Source organism: Triticum aestivum, chromosome 6B (genome assembly GCF_018294505.1).
Source record: "Triticum aestivum cultivar Chinese Spring chromosome 6B, IWGSC CS RefSeq v2.1, whole genome shotgun sequence".
NCBI classification, from domain to species: Eukaryota; Viridiplantae; Streptophyta; class Magnoliopsida; order Poales; family Poaceae; genus Triticum; species Triticum aestivum.
In genome coordinates this window covers 15287999-15294911 of record NC_057810.1, presented here as the reverse complement: position 1 = coordinate 15294911, position 6913 = coordinate 15287999, and the positions used below count along the sequence as shown (strand labels likewise).

Sequence of the window (6913 nt, the reverse complement as noted above, 5' to 3'; positions counted from 1 at the left end):
ATGTTGAATCAAAGTCCTTCGCGATCGAGAACTTAAGCACCGGTCATGTTGAATCAAAGTCATTCATGATCGAGCGCTTAAGCACCGAGCATGTCGAATCAAAGTTCTTTATCCAGGGGGTTATCTTCATACTAATGTCCTGCAAAGGTCCAATTGAAACATGATTAACATCTAAAGTCCATCGTGATCGAGCACTTAAGCACCGATCATGTTGAATCAAAGTCCTTCAGGATCGAGCACTTAAGCACCGTTCATGTTGAATCAAAATCCTTCATGATCAAGCGCTTAAGTACCGGGCATGGCGAATCAAAGATGTTTATCCAGGGGTTTAGCTACATATTGCTGTCCTACAAAGGTCCAACTGAAACACGAGTAGCATGTAAAGTCCTTCGTGATTGCGCTCTTAAGCACCGGGCACGTTGAATCAAAGTTCTATATCCGGGGGACCATCTTCGTACTAATATCCTACAAAGGTCCAAATGAAACGCGAGTATCATCTAAAGTCCTTTGTGATTGAGCACTGAAGCACCGGTCATGTTGAATCAAAGTTCTATATCCGGGGGACTAGCTTAATACTAATATCCTACAAAGGTCCAATTGAAACACTGAAAACTAATATATCAAAGTGATATGGCAAGAATCGTGTGCGGTTGGAAAAAAAACTTGATAAATTCCATCGGTCTCAAGGTCGTAAGTGTCCAGCACGTTTGATCAAATTGTCTAGTGTTATATGCGACCAAGTGTCTAGTGTTGACAATATCACAGGCATATTTTGGCTACATCAAGGAGCTAAATAAAGCATGCTGACCAAATTCCATAGCACTAAATAGTGAGAAAACACAATGAACATATCAAAGAAATTCTATTGGCCAGCACAAACAAATACACGTAAAATAAGCTGCACCTTAGTTGATCTGTACAAAGCTCATTGCAGTGCTAGTCTTTTGAGGACAAAAATCCATTTAGCTAGCTTTAGAACTTAACAATCAACAGAAAAAGGCATATACTGCATGCGTGAAAGTCGGTTGCAGGAAGATATAAATAAATAAAAAGAGGCAACCAGCTGAACTGTAGGCATTCCAAAGGTGATGGTACGGTCTATGTGCTACTAAACCGTATTCATCTTGAACTACAAATCTGTAAGCAAGCAGCAAGAATTAATCCCAACTCGCTGAAGACTGTCTTGCATCCCTGCATGTTTCTTTGGCATTGACCATACTTAATACCAAATCCTGTTTCCCAAGAGTACAGGTCGTAGGAGTCGTAAGCTTCAGCCAAAGAATCGAACTCTTGGCTGATCTCTGGATTTATGACGCACTCTAACTCCCTATCCGCATAATTTCTCATGGCCTTGTCCAAAGCACTTCTCCTTCCTGGTAATGTGGCACAGCAGTCTGGTATCTTGCCATGTCAGACACTACATAATTGAGAATTGTTAAACATCTTGCAAAGAAATTTAAAAATAGGAAAAGTGAAGTGCACATTGCTCCAATATGGGTCCAGAATTACTTGCCTTGCACACAACTAAGACTGAAAATTACTTGCATTACTTGCCAGCATGGACTATATATATTTATGAGCACTTTATACGCAAATCATATATGGCCATCAAGCAGTTTGAATTCAACACGTACCAAGAAATAACAACAATTTGATCCACAAAAGTGAAAAAATCCTCATAGGGCTCTGATTTGGAAATGTGTCTCATATTGTTCAACACATCTGCATGATTCTCACCGCAACTATAATGTGGATAGAAATCTGCACAATTATATTGCTATCGAGATATAGTTTGGCTCCCCAAATCCGACAAGAGTGGATCGAACTCATAACTAATTGCAGGGCTCTGCCCGCACTGGTCGAACTGTCCCTCTCATCCATATTTTATCTTACTGTACAATATAAGACCAATGAGAATTTGTAACCGACCTGATTATTATTTGACTAGAAAGAATAAACCACTGGAATGATTCCTCGACACAAAAATATTGATTATGATGCATCTATACTCTGTGGAGACAAAATCATGATCGAGGACAAACATTAATGAGATGGAGAGAGAGTACCTTCCCGGCCTGGAGCAGGAGTGTGTGGCGATTCAGGCGAGGGCGAACTGTGGCTGGCAGTGGTGTCCTTGGAATCAATATCTGGGACGGTGGAAAAAATTGGATTGGACCGTGAAACTTCGGATTCTTAATCAGTAGCCGAAGATTTCCTCCGTCTTCGCTTGGGGAAGGAGGTGCTTATTGGAGATAAGACATGCTCCCCGTCGTCTTCATCCTCGGTCCATCCCGTATCTGGGACGCACACCGCAGCGGGCGGCGCCGAACAAAAGCTGTTCATGGCATCCCACGCAAGAGAGATTGAATGCCATGGTGGAGAACGCGATGAAAAGGAAAGCTTTTGAGATGGAAACCAACCTGAACAGCAGATCTGTGAGTGACTCCGGTTCAAGATCCGTTGGCTCCATCGTGGGTACTGCGTTGGCCGGCGGGGGTGCGCGGTACTGCGTTGGCCGACCGGAGTGGTTCACGGCGATGAGGAGCGTCTTCCGGACGCGATTCAAAAATTGAAATCTGGATTGGCTCGGCGTGGATGGGGTAGCTGGGTCGTGGTGTAAATGATGGCAGTCGTGGGCGAGTACGAGTAGGTACGGGGCGTAGGCATGGTACATATGATTTAGGGAAGTGTTTGGAATCGGCGCACCGGCCGAACGCTCGGCTGGTGCCCCTCGCTCGCTCGCTCTTTTCCACGTATGCTAGATGGGCCTCAAGCGAAACGTTTTTTTTTCTTCTGTACTTCTTCTTCCTCGCGCAAGCTCCTTCCCCTGGAAGCATGTCCCCTCCCCCTCCCCCTCCTCCCGAGCTGCGACTGGACCACCACAGCCTCCATCGCCGGCGGCCAAGCTCCCCTCACTGGCTGCCATGGCTGCCTGCCGCCATGGCCAGATCCATCCCCTACCTCAAGCCTTCACGCAGGCGCATCCCCTTCCTCCCCTTCCCCCTTCCTCCCGGGCTGCGACCGGGCGACCAAGACCTCCATCGCCGGCGGCCAGGCGCTCCCTCGCCGGCCGGCGGCCAGGTGCTCCCTCGCCGGCCGCCATGGCTGCCTGCCGCCATGGCTGGATGCACCCCGCGTATACTAGTATTGCAACCGTCACCTAAAACAGCTTCAACAGCTGTTGAAAAAAGCTTCAACCATAGACAGAAAAGCTTCAATGGAACTGCACAACAAGGGAAAGCTGCAACCGCAGTTGGATTTTGTTACTACTGGCGAAGTTTTTTGCTACATCCATCAGGCGGAGCTGCGACCTCGCGATGATGACAACGACGATTTTTGTTGCAACCGTAGTAGTTTTTTGCTACTACCGCTGAAGTTTTTGCTACATCCATGTAAGGCGGAGTTGCGACCTCGCGAAAGACGGCGAAGGTGTTTGATTTTTGCTGCAACCGTAGTTTTTTTTGCTACTACGGGTGAAGCTTTTTGCTACATCCATTCAAAACGGCGTTGATTGACTGACGGCCGCCGTCGACATAATTTCCTGCAGCGAGCATCAATGGCGAGGGGCGGCGACCGAGCTACAACCGTCGCCGTCAAGAGCTGCAATGCAGGTGGAGTTGTTGCATGGGAACTGGCGATGAAGATAGCCAGCGAGGGCGGGGACCGGCGACGAGGTCGGCCGGCGAGGACGGGGTCCGGCGGCGACGAGGTCGACCGGCGAGGGTGGGGACCGACGACCACCTGAGGGGATAGGAGGCGCGGCGCCGCGCTCCCCCGAACGGGATATGCGGATCCAACCAACTCCGCAAGGAAGAAGAGAGCTGGGGACGATTTGTTTTTTTTCGCTTGGATCGAACGGCCGCGTGGCCTAAATCGGACGCCCCGGGCTGGACCGGCCGAAACTTTCGGCCGGCGCACCGGCGCCTATAAGCGCCCTATGATTTAACTGTATTCATACCGTATATCCAGAAGAAAATTGGAAGAGGGATGATTGGATGGGGCCAGGTGGGCCACGCTCGCTCGCATCCAAATGAAACAGCGACGGCAGCGATTGGCGTTGCGCGCGCATACAGTTAGACATCGCCATATTCGTTGCACAAGGCATGGAAGCGAACGAAATCCGCAGCGTGGTGCAGCCGTCCGGCAATGTCGCGGATCACATCCGGCGCGAGGCCTTGCCACCGCCTCCGTCTCCGTGCCATGGCTATGGCAGCGGGATGGAGAAGGAGAATACTAGTAGATGGATTAGTCAATTCGTCCCAACGACTAAAACATCAATCATTATTCATTTATCGGACAGGACACTGAATTCTTTATCTCAATCCAACTAGTAGATGCATATGTATTTCCCTAGTATTTCGTGAACTTTCTTTTGAGTTGATCAACGCTTCAATCTCTTACCCTGGATGTATATGGTCCATGCAATCAACTCCCCGCATACACCTGCTAACCATGAAAGTTAGATCATGGTCACGGGGGGATGCAGGATCCTGCCGCGTCAACAGCCACCGGGCCACGTGGGCGCTTCAGCACCGGCGCGGATAGGGCAGCAGCAGAGGCGGACGCTGGTCGTCAGTGGCAGGCCGCGGTGGTGGAGCTGACGTGGTCATGCCGGCACCTACTATTTCCATACTCACCATGGTCTGAATCACCAATAAGAGTAGGGGAGCAATGCTAGCCACCGAAACAATGTCGTTGCTGCAAGCCGCGGAGGAGGGGGGCACCCACTAGCAACGCTACAAGGCTTTTGTACTCACCAATGCTGACACAGTGACGGTCTTGATGGGCGGCAACATTGGCGATGTGTGCACGACTGCGACTTTTGCAACGTCGGCCCTGCTGCGGGTGGACGGCTAGAAGACCTGTTGTGTTGTGACGGTGAGGCGACGGCTTTGCCGAGCTGGCGATGTTGCGTACACAACAGTTGTAACAACTGCGAGGTTGCGATGACGCCCAATGGCGCTGCGAAAACTACAACTCGAGTATTGCTTATGCAATAACAGGCGGCATGCTGCGATGGCGACGGTTCTGCTTCTGCAATTTGGGCGACGTTGCAAACATGGGTGGTGGTGTTTAGGCAACAGCGGTGCTTCTACAATGGTCTATGTCACTTCTGCCGTTGTGAGGAGATATTGACCTGATCGAACGGCTGCGAGAGGGTGTATGGCACAGGCCAGGGGCTGATAACTCCGATTCATAAGCTGAACCATCTAGTCCTGGTTATAATCATCGTGAACGACAGCAAGTTTTTTCTTTTTGCGAAAAGTGAACGACAATAAGTTAGCAACAACACTGCATGCATTCATAAGACACCTGTGGGCACGAACCCCATTAGATTTCCAAATTAATATTTTGACATTTGATCTGTCACATGCAAAAGAGAACATCTTAATTTTCCACCTTCGTTTTGTGTCATTCTACATAATCAATCTAGAAATTTACCCGAGAGCATATGCAACCTGGAATCGCAATCAAAGATTTTTGGCACTAACCACGACCAAGAGAAGATCAAGCTACATGTAGCTGCTAAGATGGAAGAAGCAGCTGCCGTGGCCGGCGTCGACACCGTGGCCGTTCCTCCTCGTCAAAGATAACCTCAAGAGTGTGGCCATCCAAAAGCATTCCACTGAAAGCATCTAGAGCATCATTCAGATTAGCATGCCTCGTCGACATGGTTACGAAACCATAACCACGGGAGCACCATGTCTTCTTGTGGTAGAGTACCTCTGCTCTAGACACTTTGCCGTGCTTGCTGAAAAAAACTTCCAGTTGAGAGCTATCCACCGTGAGAGGCAAATTACGCACTAACACCCTGAAACGAGGCTCGCGATGTCTGAATATGTGAGTAATACGTGTTGGATCAGTAAGTGGAGCTGGCTCTTGTTGTTGCTGCTTTCGTTCTGGAGCCTTCAACGACTTGGTGATATCCTGATCCAGCAAAAGCAATATTAGCTTTCTTGGCACTCCGTTAATTTGAGATTATTTATTTTGGGACGGAGGAAGTAGATTGCACAGATTAAACTCATATATGATGTATAGAAACCAGGGTGACTTCTGTAAGCATGCGCTCAGGAATTACGTAGATATGTTTGGATTTTTGTGGAATTCCAGTGCGCGCGTGTCAATCTTAACCACTGATGAGATGTACCCCTCCGTCCGGAAATACTTGTCGGAGAAATGAATGTATCTAGAGGTATTTTAGTTCTAGATACATCCATTTTTATTCATTTCTCCGACATGTATTTTTGGACGGAGGGAGTACGTATCTATACGAGTACCCATATCTTTCTAGTATTACCTGATGCGGCCATAAAATTAGATTCTAGTATTATCCAAAAAGATGAACTTGAGATGTTTTAGTAGCGCATACCTGAATTGGAGCAATAGCGGGTTGGGGGACTAGCCATGAGCACTTGCCTTCGTCCCATCCTTTTGGCAGCCGCTCCACGAACTCGGCCTTATCGTTCAGAAGATCGTACTTGTACATGCAAAACTGCTTATGGACTCCCGATAACCAAGTGTAGTAGTTGAAGAAGACATACCCGCCTTTGATACCGAGTCGCGAGGCGTCTATGGCCAAGCTACTAGGTGACCCTAAAAACAGCACACGGTCAGCCAAACAACTATCGTCTTTTCTCACCCACATCATCTTCCCCGGCGTGGACGCCTCCTCCTCTAGGGCATGCACAAACACTGAGAGCGGACGAAATAGACCTATGCCTTCTAGGATTTTGGTATAAACTGACACCCATAGTAGCTCGCCGCGGGACTCCAGGATGTAGTTGTAGGAGGACATATGGTCGTTGCACGTCATTGGGACTAGCACATCGCGGGCGACATTGACCTCTGGTGTGATGACGCGACAGAGGCTAGACCTCACTATGACAAGGATCTTCCCGCCATGGTACGCGGC

At 48.7% G+C, this 6913-nt stretch overlaps 1 long non-coding RNA gene across 1 annotated transcript; it reads right to left on the bottom strand.

The window, feature by feature from the left end:
• Positions 1–1202: 1202 nt before the first annotated feature.
• Positions 1203–2657, bottom strand: LOC123133145 (uncharacterized). The gene is made up of 3 exons (XR_006465169.1): positions 2421–2657; positions 2067–2335; positions 1203–1417 (listed from the first exon to the last, which is right to left on the bottom strand). It is a non-coding gene; the product is annotated as an uncharacterized lncRNA (long non-coding RNA).
• Positions 2658–6913: the final 4256 nt, after the last annotated feature.